Source organism: Phoenix dactylifera, chromosome 6 (assembly GCF_051530095.1).
Source record: "Phoenix dactylifera cultivar Ajwa chromosome 6, Ajwa_hap1_PhDact_Kaust_v1.1, whole genome shotgun sequence".
Lineage (NCBI taxonomy): Eukaryota > Viridiplantae > Streptophyta > Magnoliopsida > Arecales > Arecaceae > Phoenix > Phoenix dactylifera.
In genome coordinates, this window is record NC_143195.1 from 10,558,998 (window position 1) to 10,578,216 (window position 19,219).

The 19,219-nt window shown below is 40.2% G+C and overlaps 1 pseudogene; it reads right to left on the reverse strand.

The window, feature by feature from the left end:
- Positions 1-3,569: 3,569 nt before the first annotated feature.
- Positions 3,570-3,667, reverse strand: LOC120109268 (small nucleolar RNA R71; annotated as a pseudogene).
- Positions 3,668-19,219: the final 15,552 nt, after the last annotated feature.

Sequence of the window (19,219 nt, forward strand, 5' to 3'; positions counted from 1 at the left end):
CCTAATGGGATTGGATAGCTGTAGTTGTCATGTGTATTGAAAAAAAAAAAATTGAAAAATTGAAATAAAAATAATGAGTTGGTTAGGCTGAACCTAGTGACATGTGGTAATGGCTGGTTTGACTCCATTGTATTGGACCTCCGTGTACCCAGGTTGTTTAGTTGAGATTGATAACTCTTTCTTTACATGCGAACCATTCATGACAGATTTAGACAACATGTGATATTCTGAAAATTTGATGGATCAAGTTCTAATAAATTGTAGAAAACACTTGTGAACTTGAGTAGTGCACCTAAAACTCAGGCGGTGCCCTGTTGTGGTGGAGGTATTAGTACTCTGAGAAAGTCATGCGGTTTGATGCACACTACACTTTTATATTTCCTTGCCTTGACAGTTGCCATGCTTGAAAATATATATCAATTAATTACATGTGTATTAGCTTAAGATTTATTTCATATTTCTATTAGAATCTCATGTCATATCATTCATGATGTTTGTGGGTAGCATCCCTGAAAACCCTCACGAGACAACACTCGTCCACTAGGGTAACCTAGGGGTTTAACGGCTTGTTGCACGTGCTAAGTGCAATCGTGATTCCTACGAAAGTGAGTATTTATCTTAATTTTATGCAATTAGTTCTAATAAAACATCAAAGGATGAACCAACACTTTTTGTACTCTCATATTATTATTTACTCTGAATTGCTAGAGACTAGCAATAAGCTAGTTGGGGGGTGTGATGAGAGCACAAAAGTGCGATCTACACATCACTTAAATTAGTATTATTGCTAACAAATAATGATAGAAGTGCTGTATTAATATTATATTTTTGTGGGGTGCAGGTGATCGGAAATCAAAGTTAAAATGCACAGTGGGTTCAAAAAGATGCATCATAGTAGGTGACTAGTCAACCACATGAGGTCAGTCCCAGTTGCAGCCACAAGCCACATCCAGCAGCAGCATGTCCTCCCCATTTCGACTAAGTCCATTTGAAGGAATCCTGCACACATCCGTGCTTCAGCCGAGCCCATATCACAACGTCCATGAGCCTTCTTCCCGTCCAGGTTCATCACCCACGCATCCAAGCAGCCGAGTCCCAGCGTCCGTGCCCCATTCTCACGTGTTCCCGCGATGCAAGCAATTGCAATCCTCCCGTCTTCTCCGCGTGCACCATCCCAGCAAAGTCCAGCCATCCACGGTTCATCTCCCATGCATCCAAGGCCCTTCTACCAGCTTCCCACGCGTCCGACTGATCCTCCCACGCATCTCACGCGCTCTAGCTTTCGGATTCCACGATCAGATCTCACAATCCCTGAGTTCCGACTTCATCCCACTTCTTCCGCCTCATCCGCGAAGCTCCCGAATTTTTCTCCCCACCAGCGCATCTTCCGGATCTCATGCGTTGGAGCATCCCGCAATGCAAGCGATCGCAATCCAGCTTCTCCCGAGTTCCAGCCGCATCCAACGCCTCCCAGCCATTCGCGAGCGTCTTCCCAACGTCCGCATCCCATCCGTCCACATCCTGCAGCCGTCCGCGTTCGAAGATCCCGCATCCCAGCAAAGTCCCGGCCGTCCGCGTGCAAAAATCCACCGCGATCCAGCCTCTCCCAGACATCCCGCGTTCGTGATCTCAGCGTATGCGTCCCAGGTTCTCCCAGTTCTCAGCAGTCCACGCATCCCAGCTCCCCTCGAATCTCCAACGATCCACCCGCGAAGCTCCCAGCGTCCGCGTGCATCCCGCGAAGATCGCGATCCATCCACGTCCGAGCTTCTCGCGTCTGGGATACTCGGCATCTCCACGTATTCTGGGAGATCAGGGACTCATCGCATTTTAAAAGGAGGGCTCTCTCGGCTGGGAGGAGGTATCCCTCATTCGGAAGAAAAGAAGAAACAGAGGAGAGCCCTCTGTCAAAAGAAAAAAAAAAGAAAGGGAAACAGGGCCTCCCCTGTTTCCGAAAAGAAAAAGAAAAAAATGAAAGGGGGATTAATGTTTTCAATGAGTGGCTAATTCTTAGGGAGGGAGATGGATGAACCTTTGATGTATTGCTCTTTGAAGTAAACTCTAAACTTTTGCCTTGAATGAATTATATTTACTGATATGTTTTTGATCTATGCATAGTTATTTCGTAGATAGTTCTTAAATGGATTATGATTATTGATATATGGTTGCTTTAGTATTTGATTCGTCGTAGACGTAGAAAGCACGACGAATGCTTAGAAATTGAGTTCATATATTCATGAAACATATACCATGATTAGATCTATCCTACCACTCATTTTTAATCAAGAACCATAGAGTTTATTTCTTGGATGCAATATCGTCAAGGGGGATTCCAGATCCCTACCATCTTTATTTTATTGAACTTTGTTTATTGCTATATTGTTCTCCGATTTTAATTTCTGAAAATTAAAACATAATTTTAATCCACAAATTTATTGAATTAATTAATCTAAAATTATATTAAATAATCTCATATATATTTCGTTCCCTGAGGATTCGACCTCGGACTTTCGAGAATTTACTACTTGTGCGATTCTCCTGCACTTGGGAGAACAATTTTATTTTTGCATCAAGTTTTTGGCGCTGTTGCCGGGGAACGGCTGATTTATTAGTATATTTTTAGAGTTAATTTTTAGTTGATTTGTTAGTATTTTTCTTTTGAAAAAAAAAAAAAAATTTTGAATCTTTATTGCTGTTTTTTTTATTCCCTGCACAGTCTGCATCAAACTCTGATATCGGAGTAATTCACCGTCTGATTGGATTCAAATTTGGTCGTCGGGTGCAGGACCTGTGTTTCTTTCATCTGAACGGTCTGATTGACATTCTGATACTTTTACGACCATTATATTAATCTGAAACCTTGCTACTGTCTGTTTTGAATTTTCTGTGTTTAAATTTTTTTTTTTTTAGAATCAGAATTTTATTATTATCATATCTCATTAACCCTTGTTGCTAGTTTAAAATTGATAAGAACTTTAAGAAAAGATCAAGGGTGATCATTAAAAGAATAAATAAATAAATAAACTCTGAAACTTTGTATGCTAGGGTGGAATAGGGACGACACCGGTCGATTAAGTCGTACAACTTTAGATCATCCCTTAGGACACATCCTTGAAATTCCTTCGCAGTATCTCACACCTTTTGAGATGGCAAATTTTTCTGATGATGTAGGAAGTCACCATGGTGATGAAGGTAGACCCCCAGTTATGACACTTCGACAATATTTACACCCTACTAGGACTAGTCAACCTTCATGCATGATTATTCCTGAAAATGTAGGACACTTTGAAATTAAACCAGGAGTAATTCAATTGCTGCCAAAGTATCATGGAATGGAATCTGAGAACCCTTATCTTCACCTTAAGGATTTTGAGGAAATTAGCATCACATTTAGAGTGCCAAATGTATCGGAAGATGTCCTTAAATTGACCTTGTTTTCTTTTTCCTTAAAGGATAAAGCCAAAACATGGCTGAACTCCTTGAGACCTAGATCGCTAGGAACATGGCAGGATATGCAAAGAGAATTCTTGAAAAAATTCTTTCCCGTACAAAGGACTAACTTTTTGAAAAGACACATTAGTAACTTCCAACAAAAAGACCATGAAACATTTTATGAATGCTGGGAGAGATTTAAAGATTTGCTTCTCTCTTGTCCTCATCACGGGTTTGAAACATGGAGAACCATTAGTTTCTTTTACAAAGGGTTGTCTCCACAATTAAAACAATTTATAGACACTATGTGTAATGGTCTATTTTTGGAAAAGCAACCCGATGAGGCATGGGATTATTTAGATTCTCTCGCAGAGACTGCACAATTATGGGATACAGGGGATAGAGTGAATAAACCTTTGGCTAAGCCTACTAGCATTGGACACGGGGGCCTTTACAACCTTAGTACTCAGGATGATATTCAGGCTAAAATGGCAGCCCTTACTAGGAAGGTAGAGGAAATTGAACTTAGAAGGATTGAACCCGTCAAGACCTTAGAATATAACAGCGAGTGTTGTAGGATTTGTGAGATGCCTGGTCATCTCACCACTGATTGCCCCACAATACCCGCATTCAAGGAAGTCTTGCATGATCAGGCCAATGTTATGAATACATATCAAAAATCTTTTAATAATCCTTTTTCGGGTACTTATAACCCTGGATGGAAGAACCATCCAAATTTCAGGTGGAGGAATGACCAACCTCAACAAGTATATAACCCAACTCCTCCACCACCGCAACCTCATTATGCACACGCACCCCCTCAAAAACCCAGTCTCGAAGAAACTTTGCAATCTTTCATGCAAGGTCAAGCTAAAATCAATGATGACTTAAGAAATCAACTGACAACGCTGACCACTGTTTTAAGTGCTCAAGAGAAAGGTAAGCTACCAGCTCAACCACAACCTAATCCTCAAATCTATGGCGGTAGCAATGCATCATCTTCAACTTCGCATAGAGAACAAGCAAAGAGTATAATAACTTTGCGAAGTGGAAAGGTTATTGACCGACCAGTCCCAGAACAAACACAAGTCATACCTGATTCTGACCCTCCCAAGACAAAAGAAAAGGATAATGAAGAAAATGAAGCACCAACATCTACTGAAAAAATTGAATGTCCTTTTCCTGCACCATTTCTACAAAGCTTAAAGCCCTTGCAAAAGCTTGAACCAAACTCTGAAATTCTTGAGCTTTTTAAGCAAGTAAAAATTAATGTACCTCTTCTTGATGCAATCAAACAAGTGCCCTCCTATGCAAAATTTTTAAAAGATTTGTGCACTGTCAAGCGTCGTTTAAATGTCAAGAAGAAGGCATTTCTGGCTGAAAATGTGAGTGCAATTTTACAGCATAACAATCTTCCTAAATATAAGGATCCAGGTTGCCCAACTATCTCGTGCATCATTGGCAATTTTAGGATTGAGCGAGCATTGCTAGATTTAGGAGCGAGTGTGAACTTGTTGCCATATACGGTATATGAGCAACTCGGTTTGGGTGAGTTGAAGCCAACAACTGTGACCTTACAATTAGCTGACCGGTCAGTGAAGGTCCCTCGAGGGATTATCGAAGATGTGTTGGTCCAAGTAGACAAGTTCTATTTTTCTGTCGACTTTATCATACTGGACACACATCCGGCTTCCAATTCACCATCTCAGATTCCAGTCATCTTAGGACGTCCATTCCTTGCAACTTCTAATGCATTGATCAATTGTAGGAATGGTATCATGAAGCTTTCTTTTGGCAATATGACTTTGGAACTGAACGTCTTTAGTATAGGCAAACAACCCAGTGATCATGAAGAAAGTAAAGAAGTTGAATGGGTTGAAACCATTGCGGAAGAATATTTGTTAAAAGAAACATTTACTGAATTGACCGACAATGGTTTGATAGATTGGTGTTCTGAAGGTACTGCTGATGATATGGTCCCACCTATTTTAGATAACTCGGATGTCATGATGGTCAATGGGTGGAGACCGAGAATAGAGGAATTTGAACAGTTGCCACCTCTAAAAGCAAAGATAGTACCATCCCATGAACAAACACCTAAGCTCGAGTTGAAACCTTTACCGAAGGAACTCAAGTATGCCTTTCTTGGACCCGAGGATACATTTTCTATAATCATCTCATCTGATCTGGATCATGCCCAAGAAAGAAAATTACTTGGTGTTCTAAAGAATCATAAAGGAGCTTTAGGATGGTCTATTGCCGACTTGAAGGGGATTAGCCCTTTAATTTGCACGCACAGGATATATTTGGAGGACAATGCCAAAACCACAAGGCAAATGCAACGCAGGTTGAATCCTACGATGAGAGATATGGTTAAAGCAGAAGTCCTCAAGTTGCTTGATGTGGGTATTATTTACCCAATTTCCAACAGTAAATGGGTAAGTCCTACTCAAGTCGTTCCTAAGAAGTCGGGTCTGACGGTAGTCAAAAATGAGCAGGGTGAACTAGTTCCAACTCGTGTTCCGACGAGTTGGCGCATGTGTGTTGACTACCGAAAATTGAATTTGGTCACTAGGAAAGATCACTTTCCCCTACCCTTCCTAGACCAAGTTTTAGAAAGAGTTGCAGGACACAATTTCTATTGTTTTCTCGATGGCTATTCTGGATACTACCAAATCGAGATTTCACCAGAAGATCAAGAGAAGACTACCTTCACTTGTCCTTTTGGCACATTCGCTTTCCGTCGGATGCCATTCGGGTTGTGTAATGCACCTGCAACATTCCAAAGATGCATGCTCAGTATTTTTGAAGACATGAATGAGAAATTTTTAGAAGTGTTTATGGATGATTTCTCTGTTTTTGGCGATTCTTTTGATGATTGTTTGTTATATTTACAAACTGTCTTATCTCGGTGTATAGAAAAGAATCTGATACTGAATTGGGAGAAATGCCACTTCATGGTGCCAAAGAAAATTGTCCTAGGACATATTGTTTCATCGAAGGGCATGGAAGTTGATAGAGCTAAGATTGACTTAATCGCCAAGCTACCTGCACCCAAGACGGTTAGAGATGTTAGATCATTTTTGGGTCACGCGGGATTTTATAGGAGGTTCATCAAGGACTTTAGTGTCATAGCTCGACCATTATATAACCTCTTATCCCTTGATACACCGTTCGATTGGACCGAAACATGTCAAGAGGCATTCGAAAAATTGAAGGCTATGCTTAGCACTGCACCCATCGTGCGACCACCTGATTGGTCATTACCTTTTGAGATCATGTGCGATGCTAGTGACTATGCGATAGGAGCTGTCCTAGGACAACGCAAGGATAATAAGCCATATGTCATCTACTATCAAGCAAAATCTTAAATGATGCTCAAATGAATTACACCACCACCGAGAAGGAATTGCTTGCGGTAGTATTTGCATTAGACAAATTTCGCTCTTATATCCTTGGTGCTCCTATTGTTATCTTTACAGATCATGCAGCGCTAAAATATTTATTGGATAAGAAAGATGCCAAACCACGCTTAATACGATGGATACTTCTACTCCAGGAATTTGACATCACTATCAAAAATAAAAAGGGAGTAGAGAATGTGGTTGCTGACCATCTATCACGGCTAGTTGTTCATGATTTGGTGCCACAGTTGCCCATCAAGGACTCGTTCCCTGAAGAACAATTGTTTGCACTTTCTACTATGCCGTGGTATGCTGATATTGTAAACTTTCTTGTCACGAACCGGATGCCGGAGCATTGGGGATCAAATGATAAGAATAATTTCTTGCGTGAAGTAAGGAGTTATTATTATGATGCCCCCTATTTGTTCAAGTATTGCAATGATCAAATCTTTAGAAGATGCATACCGGATCAGGAGATTCAAAGTGTACTCTCTTTTTGTCATGCCAGTGCTTGCGGAGGACACTTTGCATCTAAGAAAACAGCAGCTAAGGTGTTACAATGTGGTTTTTATTGGCCTACACTATTTAAAGATGCCCACGAGTTCTGTAGGACATGTGACCCATGTCAACGTATTGGAAGTCTAACTCGTAGGCAAATGATGCCTCTTCAGCCCATTACTGCTATTGAAATTTTTGACATGTGGGGCATGGATTTTATGGGCCCATTTCCACCATCTTTTGGATATGAGTATATTTTAGTTGGTGTTGAGTATGTGTCAAAATGGGTAGAAGCTGTTGCCTGTAGAACTAATGATCACAAACCTGTTTTGAAATTTCTAAAAGAAAATATTTTTTCACGATTTGGGATGCCCAAGGTTATAATTAGTGATGGGGAAAAACATTTCTGTAATAAGCCTTTTGAGATCCTATTGCAAAAGTACGGTATCACTCATAGAATTGCAACTCCTTATCACCCGCAGACTAGTGGCCAAGTAGAGTTAGCCAATCGGGAAATTAAACGAATTTTGGAGAAAACGGTGAATCCATCACGCAAAGATTGGCCTTTAAAACTTTTTGACGCATTGTGGGCTTACCGTACTGCTTATAAAACTATTCTTGGTATGTCCCCGTATCGGCTAGTCTATGGAAAAGCATGTCATCTACCTGTTGAAATAGAGCATAAATCGTATTGGGCCATTAGAAAATTAAACTTTGAACTGTCAGATGCTGGTTTCGCTAGAAAATTACAATTAAGTGAATTGAATGAAATTCGTCGGGATGCGTATGACAATGCTAGACTTTGTAAAGAACGAATGAAAATTAGGCATGATAACTCAATTCTAAGAAAATCTTTTGAGCCTGCACAAAAAGTTCTTTTGTATGACTCTCGCTTACATCTGTTTTCTGGAAAGTTACGATCAAGATGGACAGGTCCTTTCATTGTAAAAACTGTTTTTCCACACGGGGCAGTTGAAATTGAGAATCCACAGGATGGTCAAATTTTTAAGGTAAATGGACACAGATTAAAACCTTTTCTTGAAAATTTTGCAGATGAAGAGGACTCCTTTTTCTTGGGGGAGCCTTCTTATGACTGAACATGAAGGCCAAGGTACGTGTATATTAGTTAGAATAAAATTTTTTCTTTTATTTCTAGTTTTCTTCTTATTTTGTAGGTCTTTTTTTTTGAAAATCAACAGCTCAAGGTATTCTTCTTCTCTCTATTATTTTCTCTATTGTCTCTCATATATAGTTTTCTTGCATTTTTTTTACATTGAGGACAATGCAATGTTTAAGTTGGGGGGAGGGAAATTTTGATCCAAAAAAAAAAAAAAACTTGTTTTTGCATTTGATTTATTCTATTGCTTTCTTTTCTGAGCAAATGCACATGTATTTTCATATTGAGTTTGTGCAACTATTAAGGCAAGGAACACATGCATACTATGACTGATCAGAGACCTATTATTAGATCCCCACACGTGTACTAAATGACAATAGGAAGGCCTCAGGAGTTCATATTTGTTAACTGCATTTTTGTTAGCCTTATCCATGAAAGAAGTATGAGTATTCTTGTTCGTACCATAAGGTTCAGGATTTGGTTTTCACATAAAGATAGAGGTTGAATATCCCGACTAGATTACTTAGGTGCCTTATGATCCGACTTTGGTTGACCTATAGTCACGATGCAGTCACATATATAATAAAAATATTTATATGGTTCAGTCTACCATTTCTTTTCTTGCATATATATATATAATAAAAAAAAAAATCCTTATGATGACAAGTCTGGCCTCGTGGCGTAGTCTGGTTCGAGTAATTAAGCCCGAGGGGTGTTTCACTTAATGTCTTGAGCCAACTGGATCGGGGGTCATTGGCTGAAAGCTCGCTACATGGACCTTACTAGAGCCTAATGGGATTGGATAGCTGTAGTTGTCATGTGTATTGAAAAAAAAAAAATTAAAAAATTGAAATAAAAATAATGAGTTGGTTAGGCTGAACCTAGTGACATGTGGTAATGGCTGGTTTGACTCCATTGTATTGGACCTCCGTGTACCCAGGTTGTTTAGTTGAGATTGATAATTCTTTCTTTACATGCGAACCATTCATGACAGATTTAGACAACATGTGATATTCTGAAAATTTGATGGATCAAGTTCTAATAAATTGTAGAAAACACTTGTGAACTTGAGTAGTGCACCTAAAACTCAGGCGGTGCCCTGTTGTGGTGGAGGTATTAGTACTCTGAGAAAGTCATGCGGTTTGATGCACACTACACTTTTATATTTCCTTGCCTTGACAGTTGCCATGCTTGAAAATATATATCAATTAATTACATGTGTATTAGCTTAAGATTTATTTCATATTTCTATTAGAATCTCATGTCATATCATTCATGATGTTTGTGGGTAGCATCCCTGAAAACCCTCACGAGACAACACTCGTCCACTAGGGTAACCTAGGGGTTTAACGGCTTGTTGCACGTGCTAAGTGCAATCATGATTCCTACGAAAGTGAGTATTTATCTTAATTTTATGCAATTAGTTCTAATAAAACATCAAAGGATGAACCAACACTTTTTGTACTCTCATATTATTATTTACTCTGAATTGCTAGAGACTAGCAATAAGCTAGTTGGGGGGTGTGATGAGAGCACAAAAGTGCGATCTACACATCACTTAAATTAGTATTATTGCTAACAAATAATGATAGAAATATTGTATTAATATTATATTTTTGTGGGGTGCAGGTGATCGGAAATCAAAGTTAAAATGCACATTGGGTTCAAAAAGATGCATCATAGTAGGTGACTAGTCAACCACATAAGGTCAGTCCCAGTTGCAGCCACATCCAGCAGCAGCATGTCCTCCCCATTTCGACTAAGTCCATTTGAAGGAATCCTGCACACATCCGTGCTTCAGCCGAGCCCATATCACAACGTCCATGAGCCTTCTTCCCGTCCAGGTTCATCACCCACGCATCCAAGCAGCCGAGTCCCAGCGTCCGTGCCCCATTCTCACGTGTTCCCGCGATGCAAGCAATTGCAATCCTCCCGTCTTCTCCACGTGCACCATCCCAGCAAAGTCCAGCCGTCCACGGTTCATCTCCCATGCATCCAAGGCCCTTCTACCAGCTTCCCACGCGTCCGACTGATCCTCCCACGCATCTCACGCGCTCTAGCTTTCGGATTCCACAATCAGATCTCACAATCCCTGAGTTCCGACTTCATCCCACTTCTTCCGCCTCATCCGCGAAGCTCCTGAATCTTTCTCCCCACCAGCGCATCTTCCGGATCTCATGCATTGGAGCATCCCGCAATGCAAGCGATCGCAATCCAGCTTCTCCCGAGTTCCAGCCGCATCCAACGCCTCCCAGCCATTCGCGAGCGTCTTCCCAACGTCCGCATCCCATCCGTCCACATCCTGCAGCCGTCCGCGTTCGAAGATCCCGCATCCCAGCAAAGTCCCGGCCATCCGCGTGCAAAAATCCACCGCGATCCAGCCTCTCCTAGACATCCCGCGTCCGTGATCTCAGCGTATGCGTCCCAGGTTCTCCCAGTTCTCAGCAATCCACGCATCCCAGCTCCTCTCGAATCTCCAACGATCCACCCGCGAAGCTCCCAGCGTCCGCGTGCATCCCGCGAAGATCGCGATCCATCCACGTCCGAGCTTCTCGCGTCCGGGATACTCGGCATCTCCACGTATTCCGGGAGATGAGGGACTCATCGCATTTTAAAAGGAGGGCTCTCTCGGCTGGGAGGAGGTATCCCTCATTCGGAAGAAAAGAAGAAACAGAGGAGAGCCCTCTGTCAAAAGAAAAAAAAAGAAAGGGAAACAGGGCCTTCCCTGTTTCCGAAAAGAAAAAGAAAAAAATGAAAGGGGGATTAATGTTTTCAATGAGTGGCTAATTTCTTAGGGAGGGAGATGGATGAACCTTTGATGTATTGCTCTTTGAAGTAAACTCTAAACTTTTGCCTTGAATGAATTATATTTACTGATATGTTTTTGATCTATGCATAGTTATTTCGTAGATAGTTCTTAAATGGATTATGATTATTGATATATGGATTGCTTTAGTATTTGATTCGTCGTAGACGTAGAAAGCACGACAAATGCTTAGAAATTGAGTTCATATGTTCATGAAACATATACCATGATTAGATCTATCCTACCACTCATTTTTAATCAAGAACCATAGAGTTTATTTCTTGGATGCAATATCGTCAAGGGGGATTCCAGATCCCTACCATCTTTATTTTATTGAACTTTGTTTATTGCTATATTGTTCTCCGATTTTAATTTCTGAAAATCAAAACATAATTTTAATCCACAAATTTATTGAATTAATTAATCTAAAATTATATTAAATAATCTCATATATATTTCGTTCCCTGAGGATTCGACCTCGGACTTCCGAGAATTTACTACTTGTGCGATTCTCCTGCACTTGGGAGAACAATTTTATTTTTGCATCAATGACCATGACTCGGCTTCTTACCATGCCATATCTCATACGGTATGGTAGGAACGGATTTAGAGAGAACTCTATTCAATAAATAAATCGTGGATAGTAAGGCATCTCCCCAAAGAAACATAGGCAGATCTGTGAAGCTCATCATGGATCAGACCATATCCAATGGAGTCCGATTCCTCCTTTCCGACACCCCGTTGAGTTGAGGTGTACCCGGAGGCATCCATTGTGAGACTATGGCATTCTCCTTGAGATGGTCCCGAAATTTTCCACTAAGGTATTCTCCTCCTCGATCTGATCGAAGAGCTTTAAGGAGTTTTCCAGTTTGTTTTTCTACTTCATTTTTGAACTCTTTGAACTTTTCAAAAGACTCAGATTTGTATCTCATAAGATACATATACCCATATCATGAATAGTCGTCGGTAAAGATAATGAAGTACGAATAACGACCTCTGGCTAGCACATCAAATGGGCCACACACATCAGTGTGTACCAAGGTAAGTATTTTAGTGGTCCTCTCCCCATGTCCTACAAAAGGTAATCTAGCCATTTTTTCTTGAAGACAGGACTCACAAACTGGATATGACTCGAAAGTCAATGAAACGAGAAGCCCATCTTTCTCCATTTTGTTCATTATGTCCTCTCCAATATGGCCAAGTATGAGGTGCCACAAATACTTCTGGTTTATCTCATCTCTGGATCTTTTGGATCCTATGGCACTCACTACTTGCTTAGACACATTCATATACACATCAATATGCAAGTGATAGAGATTGTCAATCATGAAACTACGTATAACTAATTTATTTCTGAAATAAATAGAACAACAGTCTTTGTCAAATGTAAATACATGACCATCCTATGCTAAACTCGAAATAGAAATCAAATTCCTGCTAGCAGCAGAGACATAATAACAGTCTCTAAGCAATAAACTAAAATCAGACGGTAGTCGCAGAGGATAGGTGCCCACAGCTACAGCAGCAACTCTTGCCCCGTTGCCTACCCGAAGGGTTACTGCACCTTCCGCCAGCCTCCTACTTTTCTTTAGACCCTGCATAGTAGTGCACAAATGAGCACTAGAACCAGAATCTATAACCCAACTAGAAGTAGAAGAAACCGTAAGGTTAGTTTCAGCTACGAGTAAGTCTAACATACCTTCAGAAGGTGTGTCTGCCTTTTTGTTCTTCAGGCTCTCGAGATATGAAGGGTAGTTCCTTTTCCAATGGCCGTCGACGTTGCAGTGGAAACATTTTCCCTTGTCATTAGCCTTTTTCTTATGAACTTCCTTCTTCGGCTTTTGTTTTCCTTCATCTTCTTTACAGGCTTCTTTTTCTTCCAAGTAGAGTTTCTCTTGGAACCAGAAGTCAGCTCAGCAGCCAGAATAGAGCCCCTTGAAACTTTCAAGGCTCCCTCAGCAGTTACCAACATATTCAATAGTTCAGTCTTCGTGCATTCAATTTTATTCATATGGTAGTTTACTATAAACTGCCCAAATGAACCAGGAAGGAATTGTAGGATCAGATCTATCTGCAGTTCCTTATGCATGGTCATACCGAGCTTCTCAAGCTCCTCTAGGTCCTTGATCATAGTCAGACAGTGATCATGGACAGACTGCCCCTTGCGCATCTTTGCCTTGAAGATCCTTTTGGATACTTCAAAGCGTGTAGTGCGGCTCTGCTCACCATAAAACTCTTGCAGGTGTGCAGTATTTTCCTAGCAGTCTTCATGTTCTCATGCTGGTATTGAAGTTCATTAGTCATGGATGCCATGATGTAGCACTTGACCCTAATGTCATCATCTGTCCACTTTTGATGCGTCTCACGCTGAGCATCAGTAGGATGTGCTGGTAACCTGGGAATATCATTCTCGAGTACATACCCTAGTTTCTCACAATTCAAAACAATTTTGAGCTTTCTAAGCCAGTCTTTGTAATTGGTTCCGGTCAGTCGGTTGGTCTCAAGAATACGGGTTAAAGGATTTGAAGCTGACATTGTGATATGTAGAGAGTAAAGATTCTAGTTAGACTTTGTACTTGAACTTAATTTGTTCTAGAAACTTTTAAAACAAATATGCTCCTACTATTTTCTCGAATCCTTCATACTCCCCTGATGGAGAAACGAAAATCCTATGCGACTAAGATTTCTAGTGGGTACTGCGGTCTCACCGATTTACATGCCGCCTCACCTAACAGTTATTGGTGATATATAAATGGATGAGTGTACAACTCTTGTACAATGCTTCTCAAGCAAATTACAGTGGTACTTGGTCTCTAAGCCATGAAGACCTCACCTAACAGTTATTGGCCCCATTATTTAGTTAAGTCAGACCCACCGTATAACCGCAGAAATAAAGTTATCATTTGATCCTTACCTAACAGTTATTGGTGCCCAACCCCACCTTTACCCCGCAACATCTCATGTCTAATAGAGAGGTCCAATCCCCTGATGCTACTTGCCCACTGTGTCCAGTCGAGACAAATCAACACCGGAAAGACCTTAGCAGCTCTACTAGGTGGAAGACCTATGGACTTAATATTGCATAATCATATCTTAGTATTTGCAACTTAAGTTCTTCATAAGAGATAATCGAACAATTGGCCACGTAAGCAGGTAGGAGGCTCTCCTTACTCGGAGAGTAAGGTCCTAATTAAGTAACCACCTTTTAGGCTTGCCTAGATACCAATTAGATCAATTAATCTAATATGACTAACTCATGTGGGTTCACCCTCGACTGATTAGGGAGGTTTATAATTAGGTCTCACTCGATCGTGTATTCACTTCTCATGCAAATATAAATCTACCCGCATAGACATAAGCATTAAACATCCAGACATTTATCAACAAAATAAATATAATGGTGATGATGATGGATCCAGGATGGGGTCATTTTACAAGCACATGCACGTCAATTGGTTAGATCGTCTTCAACTCTTGATTCGATCTTGATCCCTTAGGTCCAATTGTGATCAACTCCTTGATCCATCTTCAATCAATCCTTGATCTCGATCCGCGCATGTTGAGCTTGTTGATGTACATATCGATCAACCATCGACGTGCAACACACATCACAGATTACATCCCATATTGCTTTAAAAATTAAATAAAAATAAAGAATTAATTACAACCCTTTTTCATGAGACACGCGGGTCTCTAATACATGAATTTAAGATGCACGCAGGCATCTAAAAATTAAAATTACATGCATCACAAAACATCGCAGAATATTTCAGCACATTCAAAAGGATCCATCCATGATCATCACCATACGCATCACATGCATAAAAATTATTTTTAGATCTATAATTTAACTGATTATTTCATCTCATGACTTGCTGATCATGCAAGATTTGATTCTAAACATTTGTAATCATATTATCAAAGCATTAGAATCATTAATCTAAGCATCCAAAAAAATCAGCATGCAAAAAAATCAGCAAGCTGAAAATTCTGCATACATAAATTTCAGCAAGCATAATCCCTTAAATTTCAGATCTAAAATGCCTTTAAAAATTTAATCCTAATTTTAATCTATATAACCATGGTTCTGATACCACTGTTAGGATCTGATGCATGCCGCAGAAAAATTTCAAACATTTTCAGATCTGCAGCGGAAGGCATGCAAGGTCCCGTTCATCGCATGAATGTATTTTAAAACCGTCGTTTGTAGATAGATTAGGATTAAATTCTTATAAACCATTTTAAAATCATTAAGAAGATTAGATCTTCATCTTGTGTAGGTAGATGGTCTCCGCAAATCTGATTTACATGGTATTTGATAAAGGTTCAGTGGAAGCCGCACACGCGTCCAGCCTCTACGGGTATCCACACGAGGCAAAGCATAGATCAAAGCTTTTAGATCTCCCCGGGGTGTTAGCCCCCTTGCAGAGATGGCTATTGATGGCTGATATCCTCCCTATCAATCAATTCTTGAATGCCTAAGGGACGAGGAATAAGAAGAATGGTTCAATGGAAAGAGAACAAAAACCCGCAGCCTTTTCTTTTTCCTTCGCGTTGGAACCAAGAAAGGGGATGAAGTAGACCACGCCAAGAGCTTCTTTTCCCTTGCTTCCTTGTAGCTGAAAGGAGGAATGGAAGGAGGTTCCTTGCTGCCAAAAATCCCAAGAAAAACCATAAAAAAATTCGTAGCCCATTTGAACCCCTCTTTTATGGTGTGTGGATAGAGATAAGCTCCTAAATTTTAGGAGTTCATCTTTATCCCATTGTGAATTCAAAATAGGAGGGGTGTGGCCCCTCCTTTTTCCCTCATGCCACCAGCCTACGCCCCTCCCTCTTCTCTCATTTGGTTAGCACCCACTCAATCTAATTATGTGGGAGGGTTGGGTCCAAGTGCTAGGATTCAATCCTATTCAAAATAGGATTTGCACCCGTTTCAATTTCCTCCAAATCCTAATCTAATTAGGATTTAATTGAACCATGACTCAATTGAACTCTTCAATCCTAATCCAATTAGGAGTCTTTTAATTAATTAGATTAAAATTAAAATTAATTAGGACTTTAGAAAATTCTATTGTAATAAGGACTTATTAAATTTCAGCCTTAAGGTAATTAGGACTTTAGAAATCTTACTCTAAGTAGGACTCTAATTTAATTTGAAATCCTAATCCAATTAGGACTCCAAGGATCCTACTCCAAGTAAGACTCATGATCAAGTCCAATTAATTAAATTAAATTGCAATCCGATTGCAATTATTCCTTCTTCAACTCACTGACTCTTAGCGGGTTAACCAATTATCAATCAAATTGATTATTTGTGATTCCTAATCACAATTCAACCATCGGATCGGTTAATACCTCTAATGTGTGTGACTCCATAAGTTCTATTCTGACTGGTAGTGAGATATATTGCGATCTCTATCACAATATCATTGAATACTTCTTTTAATGGGTTGAAATAATTCCAACTCAACTCACCAGGGATCATCGACCATCAAGATGGTCCCTGTGAGTCTCACCATCCACCAGTGACACCTAGCAGAATGTAGTGGCTACCTAGCAAAATAGAATGATGAATCCCTAGGTGCAGATATCATATGATAAAATCCTTCTATCGTGAATCCCTACATAATGGAGGTCATGGATAACTCGTCAAACGTCGTCGTCTGTCATATGTCTAGATTTATTCGACTTGAGTTCGAGAGTGGAAAACTTTTTCTCCACTGTATATACTGCCTGGCCAAGATCTTAGAACTCAGTCTTATAAATCACATAAGATCACTCCTTATCTATCAAGGTCGATAGATTCCATGTAGGTGTATACCCTACTCCTACAGTGAACCTACTGTAGCCAATCTACACTACAAGGACCCATATGACTAGAGACCATGTATATGTATAGTCAAACTACAATAATCTCACTGTGAGTAGCGGAATCACTGCAGGTCAAAGGACCAGTCACACTACTGCAACATCAAGCAAGTCACCGACGAGTGAATAGACATCTAAGTGACTTATTGTCTTGGTCACGCTCAGTACCCTCGTTCTCTAACAAACACATGCACAATTACTTTAGTGTCTCTACACTATGGACTCGAGTCTCGTCCATCCATAAGAAAAGCGATCTGTACACTGATCGGATCGATCACTGTCATCGTGATGATCCATTGATCAGGGGCATTTAGAAATTAATCACCAATGATACGTGGCTCAAATTTTCAACTCTTGAGAATATGTATCATCATCTTATTAATTCCTTAGACGATTAATGGACACATAAACAATATGAATGAAAAAATGCCATTTTATTATTCAATAATAATAAAGTCAAGTTCAAATTTATGTCCCATAATTAATAATGTGTTCGCCATATTGGCTTCTAGGGCATACATCTAACAATACCGAGCTTCTCAAGCTCCTCTAGGTCCTTGATCATAGTCAGACAGTGATCATGAATAGACTGCCCTTCGCGCATCTTTGCCTTTAAGAGCCTCTTGGACACTTCAAAGCAAGCTGTGTGACTCTGCTCACCATACAACTCTTGCAGGTGTGCCAGTATTTCCTTAGCAGTCTTCATATTCTCATGCTAGCATTGAAGTTCATTAGTCATGGATGCCATGATGTAGCACTTGACCCTAATGTCATCATCCGTCCATTTTTCATGCGTCTCACGCTGTTCATACGTCGGACGTGATGGTAACCTAGGGATATCATTCTCGAGTACATACCCTATTTTCTCACAACTCAGAACAATTTTTAGGTTTCTAAGCCAGTCTTTGTAATTGGTTCCGGTCAGTCAGTTGGTCTCAAGAATATGGATAAAAGGGTTTGAAGCTGACATTGTGATCTGTAGGAAGTAAAGATTCTAGTTAGACTTTGTACTTGATCTTAATTTATTCTAGGGTCTTTTAGAATAATTGCACTTCCACTATTTTCTCGAATCCCTATACTTCCCTGATGGAGAAACAAAAATCCTACGCGACTAGGGTTTCTAGTGGGTACTGCGGTCTCACCGATTTACATGCCGCCTCACCTAACAGTTATTGGTGACATATAAATGGATGAGTGTACAACTCTTGTATAATGCTTCTCAAGCAAATTGCAGTGGTACTTGGTCTCTAAGTCATGAAGACCTCACCTAACAGTTATTGGCCCCATTACTTAGTTAAGTCAGACCCACCATATAACCGCAAAAATAAAGTCGTCATTGGGTTCTCACCTAACAGTTATTGATGCCCAACCCCACCTTTACCCCGCAACATCCCATGTCTAATAGAGAGGTCCAGCCCCCCGATGCAACTTGCCCACTGTGTCCAGCCGAGACAAATCAACACCGAAAAGACCTTAGCAGCTCTACTATGGTGGAAGACCTATGGACTTAATATTGTGAAATCATGTCTTAGTGTTTGCAACTTGAGTTCTTCATAAGAGGTAATCGAACAATTGGCCAGGTAAGCAGGTGGGAGGCTCCCCTTACTCGGACAGTAAGGTCCTAATTAAGTAACCACCTTTTAGACTTGCCTAGACACCAATTAAATTAATTAATCTAATATGACTAGCTCATGTTGGTTCACTCTCGACTGATTGGGGAGATTTGTATTTAGGTCTCTCTCGATCGACTATTCACATCTCATGCAAATATATATCTACCCGCATAGACATAAGCATTAAACATCTAGGCATTTATCAATAAATAAAATTTAAATGGTGATGATCATGGATCCAGGATGGGATCATTTTACAAGCACATGCACGTCAATTGGTTTGATCGTCTTCAACTCTTGACTCGATCTTGATCCCCTAGGTCCAATTGTGATCAACTCCTTGATCCATTTTCAATCAACCCTTGATCTCGATTGGTCGGTTCTTTCAATTTCAAAAATAAACCACGCAATAGCACGTATCCTGTAGGATAGTGATTACGGGTGTCGATCCATAGGGATTGGAGAATAGTTATTTTTCTTT